Genomic DNA, 25,368 nt, shown 5'->3' on the forward strand with positions numbered 1-25,368 from the left:
CCTGCCCCACCGTAACTCCCTCCACGGCCCACGATTGGATGACTGGCACATCCCTGATGATACGCCAGTCATCATAAATCTATCCCTAAGCTTCTTATCTTGTTAGAGATGAACCGCCATATGTATCATCAAAGTTTTTTACATTTCCTAAATAGCGAACTTTAAGGAATAAATAGCGATTCTTTACCATTCCTAGTTTGCGATGAGCTATTTGCTAATTACAAATTACCCATTCATTTCCATGGAGCAGGAGGCCCATAGGAATGAACGTGCAATTTGCGATTAGCAATTAGCTCATCGCAAATTACGAATTTTTTCGAGGGTGCAGGGGTGTCTCAAGAACACCCTGCTGCACCCCTGAAAAAGGAATTTGGGGGCATATGGCGCACATAAATTTTGAAAACATTCCTTTACCTCAAAAACGATTTTCAACTCATAATTTGAAAACACTGCCCACGGGGAAATGACTTAAAATGTCCTCAAGACACATGAAAATGTTTTTTTAAAGCCTTTGCAACTTTTTTGGGTCACTTTTAACATGGCTAAGTAACTCAAACAGTCAAAATCTAAATTTACCATGCACAGGTGGGAGCATATTTACAAGGAATTTGCTCCACGGAGAAAGGTCTTTTAATTTAATATTGCAAAAATAACATCAGAGACACTGAAATGCCTTATAAAGAAGCATACACCATTATGTCCTTGTCATAAATTTTAAAAGCATTCATTTTCCCCAAAAACGATTTTCAAGTCATAATTTAAAAACACTCCACATGGGGAAATGACTTAAAATGTCCTTAAGACACATGAAAGCGTTTTTTGATTGCCTTTGCAGCATGTTTCGGTCACCTTTAACATGCCTATGTAACGCAAACATTCAAAATCTAAATTTGCCATGCACAGGTGGGAGCATATTTACAAGCAATTTGCTCCACAGGGAAACGTCTTACATTAAAATGGGAAAAAAAACATCAGAGACACTCAATTGCCTTATAAAGAAGCATACACCATTATGTCCTTGTCATAAGTATTAAAACCATTCCTTTTCCTCAAAAACGATTTACAAATCATAATTTGAAAACACTCCACAGCTCCTATGCACATAAAAACCCTGTCAGTACTAATACTTCACATTTTCTCCAATTACAATTTCTCAAAGAAACAAAATCTATTTGTAAAACACTTGAGACAAAGCAACATTTGAAAAACACAACTTTCTTCATAATTTTCTCCTTAAAGCACACTATTTTCTATCTAAATTAAAGAAATCTTTTCTCACCTTAGCAAATACTTTGAGTTTCAAAACAGTCTCAGAAACACACCAATTTGTCTTCAGCAGAGCAAAAGGTATGCACTCCAGAGTCTGCAGCTATCAAAAGCACAGAAATGCTGTAATTCTTCACACATATCTCTCATGTCACCCAATCAAAACTCTTCCCTCACTTTTTTTCAAATCAAAACCCTTCCCCCCTCTGCCCTCTCTGCTTTTTTGCATAGCAACCACCTCTTGCAAGACCTCTGGTGTTTGCAAGTTCACACAACAATGTTGCAATTGAACTCTGAACTCTCAGTGCACCTGCATATCCAGTGCATTCTTCCATTTAATGATTTTTTCTTCGCCACTCAAAATACATCTTTCAACGAACTCATCCATGCACCCTAACTTTCTGTTTTCAGCAATCAAAATCCACCAATCACTGTTACTGCTTCATTAACACAGAAACTCCACAGTTTTTTTCATTTTAAACTCTTATTTTTTCAACTGCCATTTCATTGCCACACTTCATCTGACTGCAGCAGAACCTTCTCTCGCCATGTTTTCTGTCTGGATTGTTGGACATAGTTACATCTATTGGGCTCAGAGGTACGCTGAAAACAGGAATTTACCTAACCTCAATTTACAAGATGTGGAAATTAAGTGGTTTGGCCACAGAGGATTAAAATGTCACCAATTGATACCATTGGTGAAAACCTTTATGCATTTGCCAAAACCTGACCTGTTAATTGTGCACTGTGGAGGTAATTACTTGGGCACTTTGACTAGGGTAGGTCTGGAAATGCTTTAAAGGACACCTTTGAGCAATTGATGGCACTTTTTCCTCAGACTGCCTTGGTATATTCAAATATATGCCAAAGACAGAAATGGAGGTGGTCGAACCAATTTTGTCCACAAATTGAGAAGTCGAGGAAGCATGTAAACAAATCTGTTTCAGCTTACATGAGAGACCATGGAATGGGCTCCTTGTACAACAATAACTTGCGTTACTACATGCAAGATATCTACAGAGGAGATGGAGTTCACTTCTCAGATGAGGGCAACAGAATTTTCATTCTGAATTTAAGACTGTGCATTGGTACCTACTTATAAGTACCTAAATGTACCATAAACCCAAAAGCTCTTCTCAGAGCTACCCTACATCTGATCACTCACAATTATTATTTTACTCTAACTTTTTTCACTAATTTTCAAGAAAGTACGCTCCCCAGAACGCTTCCCGGTTCGCGAACCGGGCGCTCCCCACGCAAAAGAACTAAAAAAACGATATTTATTTTTTTTGCCCTGCGAGGCCCTTTTAAAGCCTCCACATCAAACCTAGGGGGTCAGGGAGGATCTACTATGCCCCCTTATGGTCATTTGCCCCTTCGCTTTGACCTCCTCTTGTCTCTCGATCCTACCGAGAGACAAGATGGCGGCCGCTACGGACTGTTTGGAATGTTTACAGACGCCGGAGAACCAATCAGCTTCGCTTCACAAAGCTCCGTAACGCGAAAAGTCCGCGAACCGGAGCGCTGTTACAGATATATATATTTTTTTGAACGTTAATTTCTCAAAATCCACTGGAGCACATATATTGAGACCTAGCAAAGGCACATCGGGCTACCAGTACCTACAATTTCCCCAAGTTTCGTGCAAATCCATTCAGCCGTTCGATTATTATTATTTTTATTATTTTTTGCCCCGCGGGGCCCTTTTAAAACCTCCACATCAAACCTAGGGGGTCAGGGAGGATCTACTATGCCCCCTTATGGTCATTTGCCCCTTCGCTTTGGCCTCCTCTTGTCTCTCGATCCTACCGAGAGACAAGATGGCGGCCGCTACGGACTGTTTGGAATGTTTACAGGCGCCGGAGAACCAATCAGCTTCGCTTCACAAAGCTCCGTAACGCGAAAAGTCCGCGGACCGGAGCGCTGCCCGGTCCGCTGTTACAGATATATATCTTTTTTTGAACGTTAATTTCTCAAAATCCACTGGAGCACATATATTGAGACCTACAAAAGGCACATCGGGTTACCAGTCCCTACAATTTTGCCAAGTTTCGTGCAAAACCATTCAGCCGTTCGGGCTAAAAGTGAGGCCAACCGCCCTATGGAAAACTCAATGTTAAAAACACGTTTTGGGACCCCCCTTTTTTCTCGGCCCCCCCCTTGACGAAACCCCCCCAAATTTTCAGGGGCTGCTCAGAAACAAAATGTTCCATTTTCCTGAAAATTTCAGCCAATTCCGTCCACAAACGCCAAAGTTATTAGACATAGAATTTTCAAAAATCCCATAGAGAAAAAATCCTAACTATATATACCTACTGGCGACCGCCAGTAGGTAATATATATATATATATATTCAATGAAAAAACCATAGGTTTCAGGTCATATATAGTTAGGTATTAGCATTTAAAAAACCATTGAAATTGCTCCTATATAGTTAGTTGGACTAACTATATTTCGCGCACCCGCAATTCACTGCTGATGATGTCACATATTACATCATTCATGACATGGTCAGTGACATCACTGATGACATCTCAAATGACATCACTGATGACATCACTGATGACATCTCAATTGACATCACTGATGACATCATCCAGTGACTGTGTGTTTCTGTAAAGTTTAAATATGTTTTACATATTGAAGAATGAGTGGATGTATAAGTGTCTGGATGGAGGATTTAGTAGGCGCGTGACTGTATGAGTGAGTGATTAAATGTGTTTTACTAAATGCATGGGTTAGTGACTAAACTGTCTGAATGTGTGCATTAGTATGTCTGTTGTTGTGTAAGATGCTGTATGTGTTGATCAGTAGCTATATGAGTGGCTATATGGGTCATTGATTGGTTGCCCAAGTATTTGTATGTGAGACTGAGTGTGTGTGTGGGTGACTGGGAGGTGTGTGACTCTGTGCATAGATGTGTGAGCAGTTGATTCACTAGGTGTATGAGTTCAAGAGTGCATATGGAAACAGATGTATGGGCGGTTTACTGTGTGCATTGGTGTGTTGGTGAGTGAATGTATATCTCAGTGCTACATGTCCAAGTAAGTACATATGTAGAACACAGTGCATGTGAGAGTTGGTATATATAAATGACTATACATGAGAGCCAGTGATTATGCAAGTGGCTGCATGGATCAATGTGTACTTGTATCAATGATTGTTTAAGAGAGTATATGTTTGAATTAGTAAGGTGTGTGTATAACTGTATAGATGAGGAAATGGGAGTGTGATTGATTCTTTGCATGACTGACTAGGTGTGTGAGAAACTCCATGGATGAGTGAAAGTGTGTGAGTGTCTCTATAGGTGTATAAGTGCATATGATAGTATTGTATTGATGAGTGACTGTATGTATGAGTGATTGTATGGGTGAATGAGTAGATGTGTGTGTAGACCTAGGGATCAGTGAGTGCGTATGTAGTAACTGGTATTGGTGTGTCAATGGTTTCAAGAATGGTAGTTTGTATTTAAGACTGGGTGTATCAAAGGTTAGATTAGAGTGTGAGGAGGTGCATCGTATTATCACATGAATGATGTCATCAGTGATGTCAATTGAGATGTCATCAGTGATGTCATCAGTGATGTCATTTGAGATGTCATTAGTGATGTCATTAGTGATGTCACTGACCAAGTCATGAATGATGTAATATGTGACATCATCAGCAGTGGATTGCGGGTGCGCGAAATATAGTTAGTCCAACTAACTATATAGGAGCAATTTCAATGGGTTTTTAAATGCTAATACCTAACTATATATGACCTGAAACCTATGGTTTTTTCAGTGAATTTGCACGTTTTTTTAAATGCTAATTCCTAACTATATATGACCTGAAACCTATGGTTTTTTCAGTGAACTTGCAAGGTTTTTTAATTGCTAATACCTAACTATGTAAGGCTTCAGACCTATAGTTTTTTCAGTGACTATATATATTTTTATTTTCGAGTTTCTTTTGTTATATGATTACAGGGTACGCGCACCGTGAGCGCACCGAAAGCACACCGTAAACACTCCGAGCTCTTACCCCGACAAATTTTGAAAAATTTCTAAAACATAATAATTTTAACGTTGATTTTAAAGGTAGACAATATTTGCTTTAATGTAGAAAATGTTTTTTTAAAACTTTTAACAACAGTATATTACTTTTTAAAGTAGTACCAAATCTCGCGAGGGTGCGTCGCACGTGCACGCAACGTAAGAGCTCCGTCCGCGCAACGTAAAAGCTTCGAGCTCTTACCCCCTGAGGAAAATTGAATTTTGCCCTGTTATGTGTCCCTACGTGTTCCCCAACTTGTAATATATACGTGCATGATTTCTATGCATTTTCCCTCCATGGCCGATAATAAAGATGCATTTACAGTTGCGTCCAACGCTAGTATGTCAGTTATCCAGTCCTCCGTGAAAGCAACGTGAAATAGGCTTTCAGGCCTATGTTGCCAACGTATTTACATGGTGCACGTTAAATCTTCGAGATGCACCCGTTTCCAAGGCCCCACAGGGCCCGGACACCAGATTCAGGCCTCAAGCATCCTGAAAGATTCCGAGAGATGCAGCCCCGCCCGCATCCCTGACCCTTCCCTTACTTCCTGCCAAGCAACGCGGTGCCCGGCTCGGCCTGGCCTGCCTGCCAAGAATATGTTATGCCTACAGTTATCTGTTCAGCTCCCCGGCTTCACATTCCTGGCTTACGAACAGCATAAACATATCCATCTACAGTCTAGTCTTTCTGTCTCCATGCAAGTGATCTACTGAACTAGTATCCATAGAAGATCCATAGTCCATGCAATACATGAAGAAATATATGCATACACTTGCCCTTAGTGACAAGTAGCCTTTGCCCTGATGACTTTTAGAATCAAGCAACATGTACTCTAAACATAGGATATCAGATACGCTATAGGTACAGGTCGTTCTGACATCCCAGACTTCAGTCTCCTCTATTAGTGCTAGAAGTCAGCGGCCCCCCCAGCTCTCCCCAGTTACACGTCATGACTCGTTTTGCGCGCACCAGTAGGTTAAAGGTTCCAGCTACCCATGTAGCCCCCTCCATGTGTCCACCCACTTATGACACTTCTGTGACGTCTACATCACACACCTCCGTGCACGTCCTGTGCACGCCTTCTTTTACGCCCATATGTTCTTATCTTTCTTTCTTTTTCACTTGTTACGCCTACTGTATTCGATGCAACTGTACTGTTTTACTATATATACTGTATGATGTTAATGAAATGTTGAGATCGAGGTTGAGAATGTCCCTTCCTGAACCTTAGTAGGTGATGGAACCCGATATCCATTGGCTCGAGCCACTTAATTAGAGCCCGTATGACTCAGATACCACGGACTCTGCCTCTTATTTATTGAGCTATCCTTTTCATTTAATGCATAGAAAAATAGTACCAGTAATTTATTTATTTACCACATAATGGCGCCCGAATAGGGACGAGCCCCTTCCCCACGCGCCGGCGATGTAACGCAGGCCCCCTGACCCCTTCTACAGCCGTGACGGACCCCTACTGTGCACTCGCAGGTTTTCCTGCTTAATCTCCCTCAGGCCCACGGAGGAGACGGAGACTGCGGTCCGGCATCCAGACGAGGCGGTGAGGAACGCGGCGAGTCCCGACCAGAGCCCAAGCCGAGAGAGCAAGGTCCGAGGTATCCTGAGGCCCACCTGTTTCCGAAGCCCGAAGCGCATGCGTAGTGCGTAGCAGTCCAGTCCAGTCCAGTCCGAGGCCTTCAGTTTTGCTTCCCGGTGAGTACCGTTGCTGGGGACGCATCTAGACGGGTTCATTAACTTGTGCCCGGTCCAGACGGGTTTGGGTACACAGATCCGGTCCGACGTGTTCACCTAGGTGGATACGGTATGACGTGTCTCTTTATGAGACCGGTATGTTCTGTACTGTTTTAGCAGTGCATCCAGTAATTCTGTTTTTCTAGTATAGTCTCTCGAGATTTCCAGTATTATGTTTTCGACGTACTAGGTAGTATCTGTTCGAACTGTTTTTAATGTGTTTTGATGTCATGGTGTGAATGATTTGCTATTTCATTACTGTGTTCATTGTGTTCAAGTCGATGTACGTTTAAAATATGCCTCTGTTTTCAAAGTTACGTCAGATAAAAACCAGAAAAGGGATACTCGAAGAAGCAGTTCCTGTCCCACCTAGGGACAGTCCTGGACATTTCATGTATCATAATCATAAACATGGCTTAGATGCCATACTGTACTTAGACTTATGGGTAGACTATACCAAAAATCTGGAATATATAGATGGCCTGTTTCAGGAACTTGGGATGCTGAGTGCATCATGAGAGTAGAGGAAGCATTATGGAAAAAGAAAGCCAGACAATCCCAGAAAGATGCCATAGAATTGTGGCGTAAAGAATCGCATAAAAGAACAGAAAAAGAATTCAGGAAAGCAGAACTAAGTAAGGAATCATCAGGAAAAGCCCAAGAACGGGAACTACTAGAAGAAGGTGAACGAGTTAGAGCAGAACAGTCAGACAGACAAAGAAATGCCCTTATTAAAGGCATGTATCCCCTTCTCGCCGAGGGCCTGCCTAAGACGACCCCGGAAGCACCCTGTAATTTACCGCCACCATTGGTCCCGATTAAGTTATGTCATAAACCGACCGCAGCTGAAATTTTCCTTTCTTCCTATTTAGACGACACTGTCCCAGAATATACAAATCCGAATCCTCCTCCGCCTGCTCAACCTCACAACCCTGTTAATAACGTGATTACTGTTCCTCCAGCCACTGGTCTCGGGAATCCTTTTGATCCGCCAGTAACCCCGGACCAACCCACGTTACGTATGCCTACTTTACCAGTCACACTACCAGCAACGGCCCATCCAGTATTAGTTGCCGATTCTAGTTCAGGAGAAGCAGGGGGAGGTATCCCTATCACCCCGCCTCAAGTAAAACGAATGACGCTGAGAGACGCAGCATTACAACGCACGCCAAAAGTGGCTACATACGCAGCCCTCAAACAATACCTTACGGATTGTAGATATGACCCAGTGCCAGGCGAAGATCAGATGATATTATATTCCATACGTCTACGACGAGTTGCAAACTATTTGACTATCATGCCAGAAATGAGGGAACATTTAGACAGAATATATCATTTCATCAGAACAGGAGAAAGACCAGAAAGTATTCACGAGGCTATGGCCCACAGGAAAGTCGAGACTCAAAATATGATCTTGCAGTTTTTGATAAATTGTTTAATAAGAGAACAAGACCAGCCTGGTAAAAACAAAGACGAGATGAAAGTCCTGACAAAATGGAGTGACAATATAGCAGAAGGAAAACACAGTAAACAAGGTTGTATAGAATCCATGTATAGAAAGATTCGAAAAGAAATTCTAGGCATACACGAAAGGGAGAAAGCAGCAAGAGAAACCGAGAAAGAGAATGACACTTCAGACGAAGATGTAGATATAGAGAACCCAGACAGAATAGCGTATGTAGGTAGGACGAGACCTTTTGACAGACATACACGCCTAGAATGCAAGAAAACTCTTCTTCCTCCCGTACCAGAACAATGTTCTCTTGAGCATTTATTCCAAGCTACCGATAGAGTTTTGAAACAACGAATAGGTTACAGTGAGCTTAGTACCATACATGAACAGGAACTAGCCCGATCAGCAGTTCAATGGACTAGTAATTCTAGCACATTTTCCGACGAAGTAGTAGCCCAAGCATTTCTGAAACTTTCCCCAGACGAACAGCGACTGGTGGGTATGTACATGATCCAACACCTCATTACACTGTACGAAAGTCAGCATTCTGATCCAGGTCCCCTATATAATGTATTGGGCGAGTTACTCCTAAACAGATGGAAAGGTCTAGGTACCGATTTGATTAATGTCATTTTAGAACAACGCCATAAATACAGAACGTTCTTGACTCCACATTTCGTTCCTGTTCCACCCCCAGTAAGGAAGACCTTTTACATAGACAGACAGAATCCCTTGCGAGAAGTCCATCCTGTTAAGGGAACGGGAGGTACGCTCGAACGAGTATTTGTTTACACCCCTTTAACGAAAATAGAACTACTGGAAATGAAAAAGTTAGTGCCCTGTCACGATAAAGATCCAGCAGGGTTCCATCGTGAATTAAAAGACATGCTCCGTATGGGAGAATACACGTATCCCGATATCATTAAAATGTTAAAGGTCCTGCTGCCTGCGGGCATATATGAAAAACTTAAAGAAAAAGAATGGGAGGTGGGAGAGAAAAAGATAGACTGGGCAGAATTAGAGAACGAAGATAATACACGAGTTCCTGGTACTGGTCTTGGAGAAAAAGCCAAAGCATTGCCGGAGTTGTTAATACAAGTCTTGCCAAGATTACTAACCACGAAAAAGGAAGACTGGGATGCCATCTCAGCATGTAAACAGAAACAAGACGAAGACACTAGTGATTTTTATTCCAGATTTGAGAAATGTTTCATTATTAATAGCGGCTTGAAAACAAGTACTGAATCGTATCCACATCTTTTTGTTACCAAATTAGTAGAGAATTCTTTACCGCAAGTTAAAAATCGAGTACTGAAAGTCGAGAGTACCTGGCAAGCTAATACCCCGTCCCAAATGTTACAAATGTTGCAGTACCATCAGAACCGAATCAGAGAAGAGCAAGAACACGAAAAGAGACGTATGAAAGACACGAAAATGAAAGTACTAGTGGCACAGTCTGTTCCGGTGGATGGTCAGAAGAGGGGTACGACTCAGACCAGTCATTCTGCAGCTCCCGTTGAAGGGACATGCAATTACTGTAAACAGCCAGGTCACTATATAAACGAATGTGCCGTTCTGAAACACAACATAGCTACTGGTAAGACGAAAGAGAGACCGCGTCCTCCTAGACAGGAACATGTTCCACAAAACACGCAACCACCGCAGAACACACAACAGACAGTAACAGTACCGCAGCCTATTGCTGCCACACAACACGTTACACAGCAGATGTACCAGTACGCACAGTCAGATTATCCAGAATATCAGCAGTATTCATGAAACAGCCTAGAGAGGGAGGTTGGCTTGCCTCTCATCGAGGTTCCTGTAGATCAAGAAGGTCCCTATGTACACAGCCAGGTATTAGGGAAAGACAGAAAATTTCTGATTGATACAGGGGCAAGTAGGACTACCATCAGTCATGACGAGGTTCCAGGGGCTCCTCTCTCAGGCTCAAGAAATGTTTCCCTGGGATTTTCAGGAAAGCCTATTGTTAATGAAATATCGAAACCAGTTTCCCTAGAAGTTGGTCCATTGTCCCGAACTACAGACTTGTTACTTACGAAATCATGTCCAGAAAACTTACTTGGTATTAAAACATTGAAAGAATTAGGTGCAGTGATTTGTTGTTCTCCGGAAGGAGTGAGATTGTTTTTACGTGATTTTAAAGGACATTATGTGTTAAAAGATTTTGATCCAAGATTATTGAATGTACCACAGCATTTATGGGCGCAAGGTCCAACTGATGTAGGTTGTATGCACATTACACCATACCGTGTCACTCTGAAACAAGGAGTTGTATTACCACGAATCCGACAATACAAGTTACCACCTGAGGCTGTGGCAGCCTTATCAAAAATCATTGACGAGCTCATTGCTCAAGGAGTGGTTGTAGAAACTGACTCCAATGTATGTAATTCTCCTATCATTCCGATTCTTAAACGTACTGACCCACATGCACCTCCAGTCTATCGACTAGTGATTGACCTTCGAGAACTTAATAAATGTATCATACCCCAGTACCCAGTGGTTCCAGATATCTCTTCCCTATTGACTGCCATTGATTCCGAAGCAGCGTTCTTTACTGTTATTGATCTTAAGAACGCCTTCTTTAGTGTACCCATCCATCCAGACAGCCAGTTCCTTTTCGGATTCTGTTTAAATGGAAGAAGATATAAATTCACACATGCACCACAAGGGTTCACAGAAAGTCCCAGTATTTACAGTCAAGCACTTAAACGACAACTAGATAGTATTCACATGCCAACTGACACTGCCCTGCTCCAGTACGTTGATGATCTATTAATTACAGCCCGTACAGAACGTGACTGCGAACGTGCGTCACTGACAGTCTTGTATTTTCTGGCTGAAATGGGGCACAAGGTGTCCCCTTCGAAACTGCAATTCTGTGTCCAGCAAGTGGTATACCTTGGACACTTACTGTCCAAGAGGGGTAGACAGCTGACACCTGACCGTATCCAGTTAATTGCACATCTTCCACAGCCCAAGACACAGAAGGAGGTACGAGCTTTTATCGGCCTCACTTCTTACTGCAGACAATGGATCCCTCAGTACGCATATCTAGCCAAACCACTGATACAGTTGACAACACAGGAGGCATCGACATCGACTGTCCTCCCTTGGACCCAGGAACATACACTTGTTTTCAATGAGTTAAAGAAAGCTTTCAGTTGCCGCCACAGCTTTAGCTATCAGACAAAGTGATTCCATAGTGTTAGGACACCCCCTGACAGTACAGGTTCCACACTCCGTGGAAGTTCTTTTAAACCGAACACAGACTCAGCACTTGACAATTGCACGATTAACAGGATATGAATTTACACTGTTTCAGCCACACATAGAGATCAGACGCTGCAACATATTAAATCCTGCTACACTGTTACCTTCGATTACCTCAAACCCTGCGACACATGACTGTGTGGAAGTTATTAACACCATGACGAAGCCAAGACAAGACTTGACGGACATTGCATTACCAGACCCAGACCTGACACTTTATGTGGATGGTTCATGTATGAGAACAAGTACAGGAGAGTTAGTAGCCGCATATGCAGTAACTACTGAAACTGAAGTTATAGAAACACATCGTATTGACACCTTGTCTGCCCAAGCAGCAGAGCTCATCGCTCTGACCCAAGCCTGCATACGAGCCAAGAACCTGAAAGTAAACATATATACAGATTCACGTTATGCATTCGGAGTTGTTCACGACTTTGGAGTCCTCTGGCAAGAAATAGGTTTTATGACCTCTCATGGAGCCAAGATCCAGCATGGCCCCCTCATTCAAGCTCTGTTAGAAGCAATACATTTACCTACAGCTATTGCCATTATGAAGTGCAAAGCACATACGAGAGTTACTGACGCCATTTCCCAGGGTAACGACCTGGCAGATCGAACAGCCAAGCTTACAGCTCAGACTCCAGACATTCCAGCCGACACGACAAAGACAGACATTTCAGTCCTGACGACTTGCATGACAGTCAAGGATCCCACACAAGATGTACTAGACATACAGACACATGCTACTCCAGACGAAATCAAGAAATGGACTGAACAAGGAGGGGTCCTGACAGATCAGGGATGGTTGACGAAGGGAAAAGCCACATGGTTTCTCCCCGACTCTATGGTTCAAGCCATCATTAATACAGCACATAGTCCAGCACACTTAGGAGAAAAAGCCATGTTAGACAGCATCCAGAACCTCTGGTTTAACAAGCATTTACGAGCAGCAGCGAAGCAGAAAGTGCGTACCTGCATGATCTGTTGTCAGTTCAATCCAGGTAAAGGTGTTCCCGTGGAACAAGGTGGATTCCATCCTCCTGACCATCCTTTTGAAGTCCTCCAGATGGATTATATCCAGATGGATCGATGTCGAGGATTCAAGTATGTCCTCGTAGTTGTATGCGCTTTGTCCAGATGGACAGAAGCATATCCAGTCCCAGATTATACTGCCGCGACCACTGCCAAGCAGCTGGTTTGTGAGTTCTTCCCTCGCTATGGTTTGCCCCGGGTCGTGTATTCAGATAATGGACAGCCATTCTCGTCCGAACTCATGAAACAGGTATCACTTCTGTTAGGATATCAGTGGAAATTCCACTGCGTACGACACCCCGAGGCAGCTGGCCTCGTCGAGCGACACAATCAAACTCTGAAAATACGATTAGCGAAGGTCTGTGCAGAAAAAGGTGTAGATTGGATGGTAGCCCTGCCGGTTGCCCTCTTCTATATGCGAATGGTCGCTCACTCTAGATCTGGTTTGTCGCCCTACGAAGTTGTATTCGGTCGTCCCCCAAACATGTGGGGTACACCTATGCCTCGTAAAATCACCGATGTTGACAGTAAAATGCTGACAGATTACCTAGCTTCCTTGATGTCTGCACTACTCTCTTGTCGTTCACAGGTCGCGGCTGCCTTTCCAGACAACACCCAGGTGAAACCGCACGAGGTCGTTCCAGGTGATCTCGTTCTGGTCCGGAATTTTGATCGTTCAAGTCCTCTGGAGCCCCGCTGGAAGGAGCCAAAACTCGTTCTGATGACCACAAGGACCCCCGTAAAGCTAGAAGGAAGAAAAGGCTGGCTCCATTCCAGTCACATCAAGCGTTTCCATGGACTGCGTCCAAAGACTTTTTTCAAGGACTGCCCCGATACTGACTCTAAACTTCCCCTGTTAGAGAAAACTCCGCAGCAGGAGTATAAAATCAAATTAAGGTCTAGTAAGTCAGACAGCGTTTAATTGTTTAAGTCCCCCTCGGGTGAAGCGGTTAGACAGGTTCCTGACATGTATGAGATAGACCCACATAGTGAGAGAGATAGACGAAACTTCAAGAAAACGAAATACTGTAAAAGTCTGCGAAGCAGATGTATTGTTACATTATTGTTTATGTTTATTCTGAGTCTTACGATCACATGTATAAGTTATATGCTACATGTATTTTTTCCTCCTCTTGGTTCGCATTCACACTTTTCCTCTAATGATACTGTAGAGCACACATTTAGTGAACTACCCCCTCACGAGTTGTTCTATCGACTTGCAATGCGCAACAATACTTTTATTCGTATGTTACACTATTCGCATCAGACCAGCAATGCCACTGATTGCTGGGTATGTGGTCGACTCCCCCCTTTTCAGACAGTGAAGGGAGTTCTGCCACTCTTTCCCTATCCGTTTTCACACAATGGTTCGTGTGGAGCATGGTTTACATTGGCGTCATCTTTAGACGATAAGTCCCTTCTGAATACAGTTATGAATGAATCCTGTTTCCCAGACAAGGACGGTCTTCCCCATAGGACAGGGATAGATCTGGAAAATGAAGTATATGATCTAGGTAATTTTTCCTCTAACCTCATGGTTTTGAATGTTCAGTCCGAGACTAATTCAGACTTGCCTTCCATAACAGTTCTACCAGTGAAAGGCGAATTATGTGTCAGAAAGAATGGTTCAGTACATCTAGGACACAGTGATTGTACTACTGTAGTCGAGTACAGTGACAGTGGGAAGTCTACTTTCAAAGCCTCACGTCATTCTTATTTTATATGTGGTCAGACCGCTTATGTACGTTTGCCCCTAGATTGGGATGGAACATGTTACATTGCATTCCTACTGCCACCAGTTTTCCTAGCCCCATCCGATTATCACCGAAATACACATCTAGTACACGTCAGACATAGAAGGGAGATCGAGTCCCCAATTGTCGATCAGACAGAAACTGCATTGGAACAGTATACGGATTTCAATAAAGGTTTCTTTTTCTTCATAGGTCCTGTCCAGAATAGTAAATTAATACGCAGGTTAACCAGAACCCTTGAAGCAGTAGTGAATGAGACTACTTCCGCCCTAGGTAACTTAACAGAAGAGCAGTCTGCTATGAGATTTGTTGTTCTTCAGAACCGCCTTGTCCTTGACGTCATTCTGGCTGATAGGGGCGGAGCTTGTAGAGTCATCGGATCTAGTTGTTGCGTTTTCATTCCTAATAACGCACCGTCTGTGTATTCAGCAATAACTAGACTTCATAAAATAGCTCATCAGCTACACCAGAATCCAGGCACCTGGACTTGGTCCGGCTGGCTCTGGAGTGTAATTTCTGCATGGGGATGGAAAGTACTGTCATTCCTGGGATTAATAGTAATGATCATATTCAGTTGTTGTCTCTGTTTACAATGTGGCCCCGCGATTTGCGGCTTGTGCGCTACATCTTGTATTCCACGTCCACAATCCCATTCCAAAATGAAAAAAGACGAGCAAATGATGCTGTATGAACAGATAGATGGTCTCATGAATATTGATGTTTCCTGAAGGGAACGTAGGGAACAAGGAGGGAATGAGGAAAATTGAATTTTGCCCTGTTATGTGTCCCTACGTGTTCCCCAACTTGTAATATATACGTGCATGATTTCTATGCATTTTCCCTCCATGGCCGATAATAAAGACGCATTTACAGTTGCGTCCAACGCTAGTATGTCAGTTATCCAGTCCTCCGTGAAAGCAACGTGAAATAGGCTTTCAGGCCTATGTTGCCAACGTATTTACATTGTGCACGTTAAATCTTCGAGATGCACCCGTTTCCAAGGCCCCACAGGGCCCGGACACCAGATTCAGGCCTCAAGCATCCTGAAAGATTCCAAGAGATGCAGCCCCGCCCGCATCCCTGACCCTTCCCTTACTTCCTGCCAAGCAACGCGGTGCCCGGCTCGGCCTGGCCTGCCTGCCAAGAATATGTTATGCCTTATGTTATCTGTTCAGCTCCCCGGCTTCACATTCCTGGCTTACGAACAGCATAAACATATCCATCTACAGTCTAGTCTTTCTGTCTCCATGCAAGTGATCTACTGAACTAGTATCCATAGAAGATCCATAGTCCATGCAATACATGAAGAAATATATGCATACACTTGCCCTTAGTGACAAGTAGCCTTTGCCCTGATGACTTTTAGAATCAAGCAACATGTACTCTAAACATAGGATATCAGATACGCTATAGGTACAGGTCGTTCTGACATCCCAGACTTCAGTCTCCTCTATTAGTGCTAGAAGTCAGCGGCCCCCCCAGCTCTCCCCAGTTACACGTCATGACTCGTTTTGCGCGCACCAGTAGGTTAAAGGTTCCAGCTACCCATGTAGCCCCCTCCATGTGTCCACCCACTTATGACACTTCTGTGACGTCTACATCACACACCTCCGTGCACGTCCTGTGCACGCCTTCTTTTACGCCCATATGTTCTTATCTTTCTTTCTTTTTCACTTGTTACACCTACTGTATTCGATGCAACTGTACTGTTTTACTATATATACTGTATGATGTTAATGAAATGTTGAGATCGAGGTTGAGAATGTCCCTTCCTGAACCTTAGTAGGTGATGGAACCCGATATCCATTGGCTCGAGCCACTTAATTAAAGCCCGTATGACTCAGATACCACGGACTCTGCCTCTTATTTATTGAGCTATCCTTTTCATTTAATGCATAGAAAAATAGTACCGGTAATTTATTTATTTACCACATAATTTTATAAACTTTAAATCGTTATATCTACGTATTCATTGCACAATGTAAAGGTACACATTATCTGGGAAAATAAAGAACATGTTAATTTAAACTTTTAAAGACCATATATAACTTTATTAAAGCAATTCTAAATCTCGCGAGGGAGCGTATTACGTAAGCGCATCGTAAGATGACGTAACCGCTCCATAAATAATACGTAAACGCACCGTAAGCTTATGTAAGCTTACGTAAACGCTCCGTAAACGCTCCATAGGATTACGTTCAACCATGTGACCTGAAAACAAGACATTTTATTGGTTTATAATACTTCCTACTCCAATTGTAGACAGACCCCTCCCATGTTCATCATTCTTCTTTGGCTTTCAGAGAAGCAACTTCTACTTTCAACAGCTCCTGGCTTGTTTGGAAATGGCTGAACGTGAGGAATCAAAACATTCTTCCTCAGAAGAATTTGTGGAAGGGGACCCCCATCCATCTAAAAAAGTCCATAGTCTGGAAGTTTTTTTCATTCCCAGAAGGTTTGAAGAAAGTCAATGCACCGCATGTCACATGCAAAATCTGTGACACAGTATTGTCAAGAGGCAATCCAAATAAAAAATACTCTTTTGGAACCTATAGCATGGAACGCCATGTTAAGAATATGCACCCCAACAATTGGGCTAGAGCTGTGGTGCGTAGATCTGAAGAGCATGGCTCTGCTCCTAGTACTTGAACAGCACCACCAATGCCAGCTTCCACGATTGCCAATATCCAGCCGGAATTGAAAAATGTAATGATGCAGTGCATACAGTGCAATAAATTAGTTGCCTTTGGACAACAGTCCATAGAAGTTATTTTGCAGAACAACAGGAGTCACAAGTGCACCAAATAATTTTTTTCTTTATTTTTCATGGTTTGTTCATGTTGAACAATTGTTTTGGTTATAAAGTCCATTTTTTACACCGTTTTTCTAGCAACCAAAATAAATACAAAAAAACCCAGTTCTTTTTAGAACTACCTCTACTGGTCAAAAAAAGAACTATATTTCTATATTTGTATGTAAAAGTTTGTTATAGTAAATGTAAAAGTGCAAAACTATAAGGATGTGGTACAGCATAAATCTACTGTAGTACTTCCAAAGCACTGAAATGTAACATATGTATATAAATATGTTACAACTCAATGGGCCACATGTATGTAATCTCCATTTACCTACTCTTAAATACACTATCTCTATACCAGCATTAATGTCAAACATTGCACCAGGACCTTGTGGAGAAGTGTGGCTCAATGGTTAGAGCAGGCAGACCTTGATGCAGAGCTCTGGCCCGGCACCAGGGTTCGATTCCCGCCTCGGAGGGTCTCCGGCTCATTAATTCCCCTGACTGGATATTCTCTCCTCAGTGCCTGTTCTGATCATGGGTCCCACGCTGCAACTCTGGGCAATAGCTTGCTTAGTCTCCACAACGGCCCCAAAAGCGCTGGGATGCCTGGCTGCACCTAGGGGGTGCCCAGGAGTGGACATCTCCCAGGAAAGCCAGGAAGGGTTCCTAAGTGGTATACGGAGAGCGCTGGGACACCTCCGGTGGAGGTAGCTGTGCGCTTTACAAATTCCGACATTTTTACCTTGTAAATATGCCAATGAAACCATTACACTAACTCTATACCAGCATTAATGTTTAACATTGCGCAAGCGGCTTGTAAATATGCCAATGAAACCATTACACTATCTCTATACCAGCATTAATGTCAAACATTGCACAAGGGGCTTGTAAATATGCCAATGAAACCATTACACTATCTCCATACCAGCATTAATGTCAAACATTGCGCAAGGGGCTTTTAAATATGCCAATGAAACCATTACACTATCTCTATACCAGCATTAATGTCAAACATTGCGCAAGCGGCTTGTAAATATGCCAATGAAACCATTACACTATCTCTATACCAGCATTAATGTCAAACATTGCGCAAGCGGCTTGTAAATATGCCCCTCTTTATCTGATATTCCATCTCAATTGATGCCATTAGTGAAATCCTTTATGCATCTCGCACACCATTTCATATGGTTTTCTATCTGCCATTCCTATCCCTCTCCATACATTCACTGCTTCCACCCATGTTAAACGTTGCACAAGGCGCTTCTAAAAAAGGAGCATATTTACAAGTCCAATGAAACCATTACACTATCTCTATACCAGCATTGAATCCAAGCATAAAAAACAATTTAAAAAGAAGTCTACCTTATAAACTAAAAAATACAAACTGTAAGCACACACAGCTAACATAATGGAAAAAGGTAAAAATATAATTCCTCAATTCACACAGACACTCACTGTGATCCTTGTCAAAAATCTTTAAGCCACACATGTTATCAAAAAACATTTAGCATGGTAAATCATTTTACACACAGAGCACAACCCATTTAAATGAACACTACACTACAATGCAGAAACCTGACTCATTTTCAAAATACAACAGGAATGAAGCCCAATATGCTTGTTATGCTTCCCAATACTGCAAACAGCACTCTCTCTATATTACTCACCTTTAAAATCGCTTTTGAAAATATAGAACAGTGTCAAACACACAGCAGATTTTCTTAAGCAGAATCTCTGAAATGCACCTCAGACACTGGAACCAGAAATGGCACACTTTCCCACTCATTCTTCACACATATTTCAGGTCTTAACCAATGAAATCTCTTCCCACACTATTTCAAAACTAAACTAACATTTCAATTGGTTCTACATTCCCACAATTTCAAACTCACATAATATTCACCCATCCCCCTAGTGCTCATTCAACCTGTCACCATGGTAACTCCCACTTAAGGAAGAACAGAGTTTAAAAGTTCATTATACTTTGTTGCAAATGAATCTACCAAGGTTGTTAGAGCTTTCAAAATAACAGCTAATCATGTGCAATGTTCCTTTCAATGGCCTTTTCTGAACCAATAGAATTGCTTCTTTTAAAAAACAAAACTATGCACCCTAATATGCTCTTTTCCATTTTCAGAAAGCACCAATCATTTCTTAAGCTTCAAGTGCAGTGAATGTCCTCATCTTTTTTCTCTACAATGCAAGCTTTCCAACTGCCATTTCATTTACAGCCCTCATCTGAGTACAACCAGACCTGCCTTGAAGATGCCTTCAGTATGGTTTGTAGGACACAGTTTTGTAATCTGGTCTAAAAGGTATGCAACAAACAGAGGAATTTTAAACCTTGATTTACCAAATATATATATATTCACAGAAAAAAACCATAGGTTTCACACACGTTATAGTTACGAATTAGCGTTTAAAAACCTTTCTAATTCACTGAAAAAAAACATAGGTTTCACATCAGTTATAGTTAGCTGGACAATTTACTCATACAAAACCATTGAAATTCCCACATTATAGTTAGTTGTACTCACTATAACTCGCGCGCCAGCAATGCACTGCTGATGACGTCACATATTACATCACTCATGACATGGTCAGTGACATCACTCATGACATCACTCATGACATCTCAAATGACATCACTGATTTCATGAGTGAGGGTAATTGAAGAGAAGTGACAGTGATGGGACAGAGGGAGTGAGGCTAAGAGAGAGGGAGTGAGGAAAGGGGAGTGAGGATGTGAGAGGACAGAGGGAGTGAGAGAAGGAGTGAGTGAAGTGGAGTAAGGTGAGTGAGGGAATGGCAATGAGTGAGGGAGCGAAGGAAGGGAACAGAGGGGAACAGGACTGAAGCAGAGGTACTAAGAGAAGGTGACTCGGGGATAAAAGTAAGGGGAAGGGGAATGAAGGATGGAGAATGAGGGGTAGTGAGGGAACCGGAGTAAGGGAACAGGAGTGAGGGAGGGTGAGAGAACGGCAGTGAGGATGAGTAAAGAGGGGTGATAGAGGGTGGATAAAGGCAAGTGAGAGTGAGACTAGGGGAGTGAGAGAGTGAGGAAACAGAGGGAGTGAAGGAAAGAGTGAGAGAAGGGGACTGAGAGAGGAACCAAAGAAAGGTAAGTAAGGGAGTGTGGGAGAGTTAAAGGGAGTGAGCATGAGGAAAGGGGACTGAGAGAGTGAGGGGACGGAGGGAGTGAAGCTAAGAGACAGAGAGTGAGGGAAGGGGAGTGAGGATGTGAAAGGACAGAAGGAGTGAGAGAAGGAGTGAGTGAAGTGGAGTAAGGTGAGTGAGGGAAGGGCAATGAGTGAGGGAGCGAAGAAAGGGAACAGAGGGGAACAGGACTGAAGCAGGGGTACTAAGAGAAGGTGACTGGGGGATGAAACTAAGGGGAATGAAGGATAGGGAATGAGGGGTAGTGAGGGAACCGGAGTAAGAGAACAGGAGTGAGGGAGGGTGAGAGAACGGCAGTGAGGATGAGTAAAGAGGGGTGATAGAGGGTGGATAAAGGCAAGTGAGAGTGAGACTAGGGGACTGAGAGAGTGAGGAGACAGAGGGAATAAAGGAAAGAGTGAAAGAAGGGGACTGAGTGAGGGAGCAAAGAAACGTAAGTAAGGGAGTGTGGGAGAGTTAAAGGGAGTAAACATGAGGAAAGGTGACTGAGAGAGTGAGGGGACAAAGGGAGTGAGGCTAAGACAGAGGGAGTGAGGGAAGGAGAATGAGGATGTGACAGGAAAGAGGGAGTGACAGAAGGAGTGAGTGAAGCGGAGTAAGGTGAGTGAGGGAAGGGCGATGAGTGAGGGAGTGAAGAAAGGGAACAAAGGGGAACAGGACTGAAGCAGAGGTACTAAGAGAAGGTGACTGGGGGATGAAAGTAAGGGGAAGGGGAATGAAGGATAGAGAATGAAGGGTAGTGAGGGAACCGGAGTAAGGGAACAGCACTCTAAGCACTCTAAGCACTCTAAATTATTTTTTTCACTCTAATTTTTTACACTGTTTTTCCCCGTGGTGCGCTCAGGGTACGCGTACCGGTAAGCGCCCATGTGCGTGCACCCTGAGCTTACTCCGCAAAATAAAATAAAAAACTAAAACTTTTTTGCCCTTTCGGAGTCCTCCTAGGCCCCCCTGATAAAACATAAGGTTTCCACTTTTATTTTTCACCTCTTGTGTCTCTGTTCTTCAGAGTCACAAGATGGCGGACTATGCAGACCATTTAGAATGTTTACAGACACCCAAGAGCCAATTAGCTTTTGAAATTTAGAACCAATAAAAATTTCTTTGGTTTTGAATTTGTGTGTGATGAAGTTTCATTGGTTTTCTACATGAATATACATGAAAAATGAGAGGGAAACACATCCATTTTGTGATAGTACTCTTTGAGGTACATTTGTGAGGAATTTTTGGTGTTCTATTTCTGGTGTGAAATTTACACAGTACTAACTCTTCTACTGCTTTCTAAAAGGTGAGTTGTTAATTTGTAAGGGGAATTTAATACTTGATAAAGCTAGTTTTATATTATCTATTACTAAAAACGATAAATTAAAGTGATTTTTTTTCCTGCAATTTACATCAAGAAATTTGAAAAGAATATGGATCTGAATGAGGACACCGTTGATATTATTTTTGAAATTTCTGCGACTTTTGTTGAGGCGAGTTTTATTGAGGTCTTGAATGATCCTGTTGATAACACTATCCATGAAGAAGACCTTTTTTTGAGAGGAGATGGAATGGGGGATTTTAATGATGAGACTTTGGATGCTGAATTAATTGAATGTTTGGACTATTTGAGTTCCAGGACTCATGTATGGAGACTTCTGATGAGGAGATTCCTGATCAGTTAATGTTAGAAGTTCTTTTAAATTATGAAAATTCTGAAGAATACATTTATATTTAGAAATTATAAATTGTTTGAGACATTTTTTATTACTCTATTTGTAATTTATGAGATAGTAGCGAAATGATTGTGGTATAAAGTGAGACTTATAGTATAGAGTGCAACATTTCTGTGTTACATAGTAAGTTTACTCACAGTTACTTCCCTTCTCCCACTATATTTTCTCCAATGTGCATTTCACATCTCTTCTTCATCTCATGCCTTTTTTCTCTCACTGTCTCTCTCTAATGTACACTATCGCCGCCATTTTGTGTACTTTCAGAAGACAGTGAAATGTAATGCTCCAAAGGTGGAGTGCAAGATCTGCCATACTGTACTTTCCAGAGGAGACCCCAGAAGGAAGTACAGTTTTGGTAATTCTACTATGATTCGGCACGTCCAGAGGAGGCACCCCCAGAACTATGCCCGGGAGAGTGTCAGGGCTCTGGCACGATAGGCTCCAAGAGTTGGTGCCTCTACTTCAACTGGAGGAGCAACTGCATTGGTGAGGGGGCGACCAGAGCAGATGATCCCAAATATTCAGCCTGTTATTAATGAGGCCTCCATCAAATACAAACATTGTGATGCCCTACTTTGTTACGGGGAACAAAATATTAAGATCATTGTTCGAGCATTAGAGAACCACCGCTGCCGCCCCCAGCCCTAATTTTAGTGAGAGAGGAAAGGAAAATGAGTGAGGGAGCAAAAAAAGGGACGAGAGGGGAAGGGAAGTGAAGAAGGGGGATTGAAAGAAGGTGAGTGTGTGAGTATAACTAAAATATAGGGAGTGAGCGTGACAGAAGAGGAGTGAGAGACTTAAGAGACGGAGAAAATGAGGCTAACAGAGAGAGAATGAGGTAAGGGGAGTGTAGAAGTAATAGGATAGAGGGAGTAAGACAAGGAATTAGTGAAGTGGATTAAGGAGAGTAAGGGAAGGGAAAACAGTGAAAGAGCGAAGGATGGGAAAAGAGAGGAAGGAAAGTAAAGGAGAAGGTCTGAAAGAAGGTGAGTGTGGGAGTATGGCTGATTTATACGGAGTGAGTGTGACAGAAGAGGAGTGAGAGACTAAGGGGACGGAGAGAATGAGGCTCACAGAGAGAGAATGAGGGAAGGGGAGTGTAGAACTAAGAGGACATCTTATATTCCATCTCATTGATACCATTACTGAAATACTTTATTCATCTCCCACACCATTTCATATGGTTTTCTATCTGCTATTCCTATCCCTCTCCATACATTCACTGCTTCCACCCATACTAAAGGTTGCACAAGGCGCTTCAAAAAAAGGAGCCTATTTAGAAGTCCAATGAAACCATTACACAATTTCTAAACCAGCATTGAATCCAAGCATAAAAAACTATTTATAAAGAAGTCTACCTTTTGTATATTCTATCTCAATTATGCCATTAAAAGAAACCTTTAAACATCTCTCACGGCATTTCATATTCTTGTCTGGGTGCCAATTTTATTATTCTTCATGCACCCATGTCAAACATTGTGCAAGAGTCTTGTAAATATGCCCCTCTTTATCTTATATTCCATCTCAATTGATACCATTACTGAAATACTTTATGCATCTCCCACACCATTTCATATGGTTTTCTATCTGCTATTCCTATCCCTCTCCATACATTCACTGCTTCCACCCATGCTAAAGGTTGCACAAGGCGCTTAAAAAAAAGAGCATATTTACAAGTCCAATGAAACCATTACACAATTTCTAAACCAGCATTGAATCCAAGCATAAAAAACTATTTATAAAGAAGTCTACCTTATCAACACACAGCTAACATTATTGAAAAAGGTAAAAATATAGGGGCATATTATCAAGGGTGTTTATCTCCGTTTTTTGGCTTTAAAAGCCAAGAAAGCGGAGATAAAATTATCTCCCTATTACCTAGCTGTCGCTAACACCAGTTAGCGACAGCTAGTAGGAGATAGCGACCATCTTGGGCCCCACTTTGCATGTCAGTGATATTTATCACTAATGACATGCAAAGTGGGCGTGCCAAGATGTTAGCGACTGGAAACAGTCGCTAACATCGCTATCTCCTATTACCAACTTTTGGAGATATTTGCGTTAAGCGCGAATATCCCCAAAAGCTAACACCTGCCCCTGAGCAGTTCTTAGCCATGTTATCCAATGGGAGGTGGATAACATGGCTAAGAGCATTAGCTCGATAATGCATGAATATCGCGGACTTTTCAGCGATATTCATGCATTGCGGCCGTTTTTTATCGCATTTGTGATAAACCTTAGTAATACCAAGGTTTATCTGCGGTAAAAATCGCCGCAGCTTAGCGGTAAAATTTTCTCTCTAACCAAGCAATAGCGATAATTATCGCTATTGCTTGGTAATATGCCCCATAATTCCTTAATTCACACAGACACTCACTGTGATACTTGTCAAAAATCTTTAAGCTCTCTATCTTTTTTAAAAGAATCATTACTCACCTTTAAAAATTGTTTGAAAGATGTAGAACAGTGTCAGTCACACTCAACAGATTTTCTTAAGCAGAATCTCTGAACAATGCTTCCTTCACTGGAGCCTTTCAATAATGGCACAGATTTTTACTCATTTCAGACCCATATTCTTGTACATAGCCAATAAAAATTGTTCCCACACAAATTCAAAACCAAACTGCTCATTTTAATTGGTTGTACATTTCAAGACTTTGAAACTCACATAACATTCACCCATCCCCCCAGTGCTCATTCACCAAGTAACCATGGTAACTCCCTCTTAAACCAGCACACAGTTCACAAGTTCATCATACTATGTTGCAAAACAATCCATCAAGGCTGTTTGACCTCTCAATCTACTAGCTAATGAAATGCAATGTTTCTTTAAATGACTTTTTCTCAACCATTGAAATGACTTCTTACAAAAAAAAAAAGCATGCACCCTAATTTTCAGTGCAGATTTTTAACAAAGCTCCAATCATTTCTGGTTATTCATCTGCACTGATTCTCAACCACTTTTTTTCATAATCAAACTGCCATTTCATTTCCACAACTCATCTGACTAGAAGCACATCAACCTTCAAAATGACAAAAGTCTGGTTTGTGGGTCATAGCTCTGTCCACTGGAGTCAAAAATAC

This window comes from Lissotriton helveticus, chromosome 2_1 (assembly GCF_964261635.1).
Source record: "Lissotriton helveticus chromosome 2_1, aLisHel1.1, whole genome shotgun sequence".
Lineage (NCBI taxonomy): Eukaryota > Metazoa > Chordata > Amphibia > Caudata > Salamandridae > Lissotriton > Lissotriton helveticus.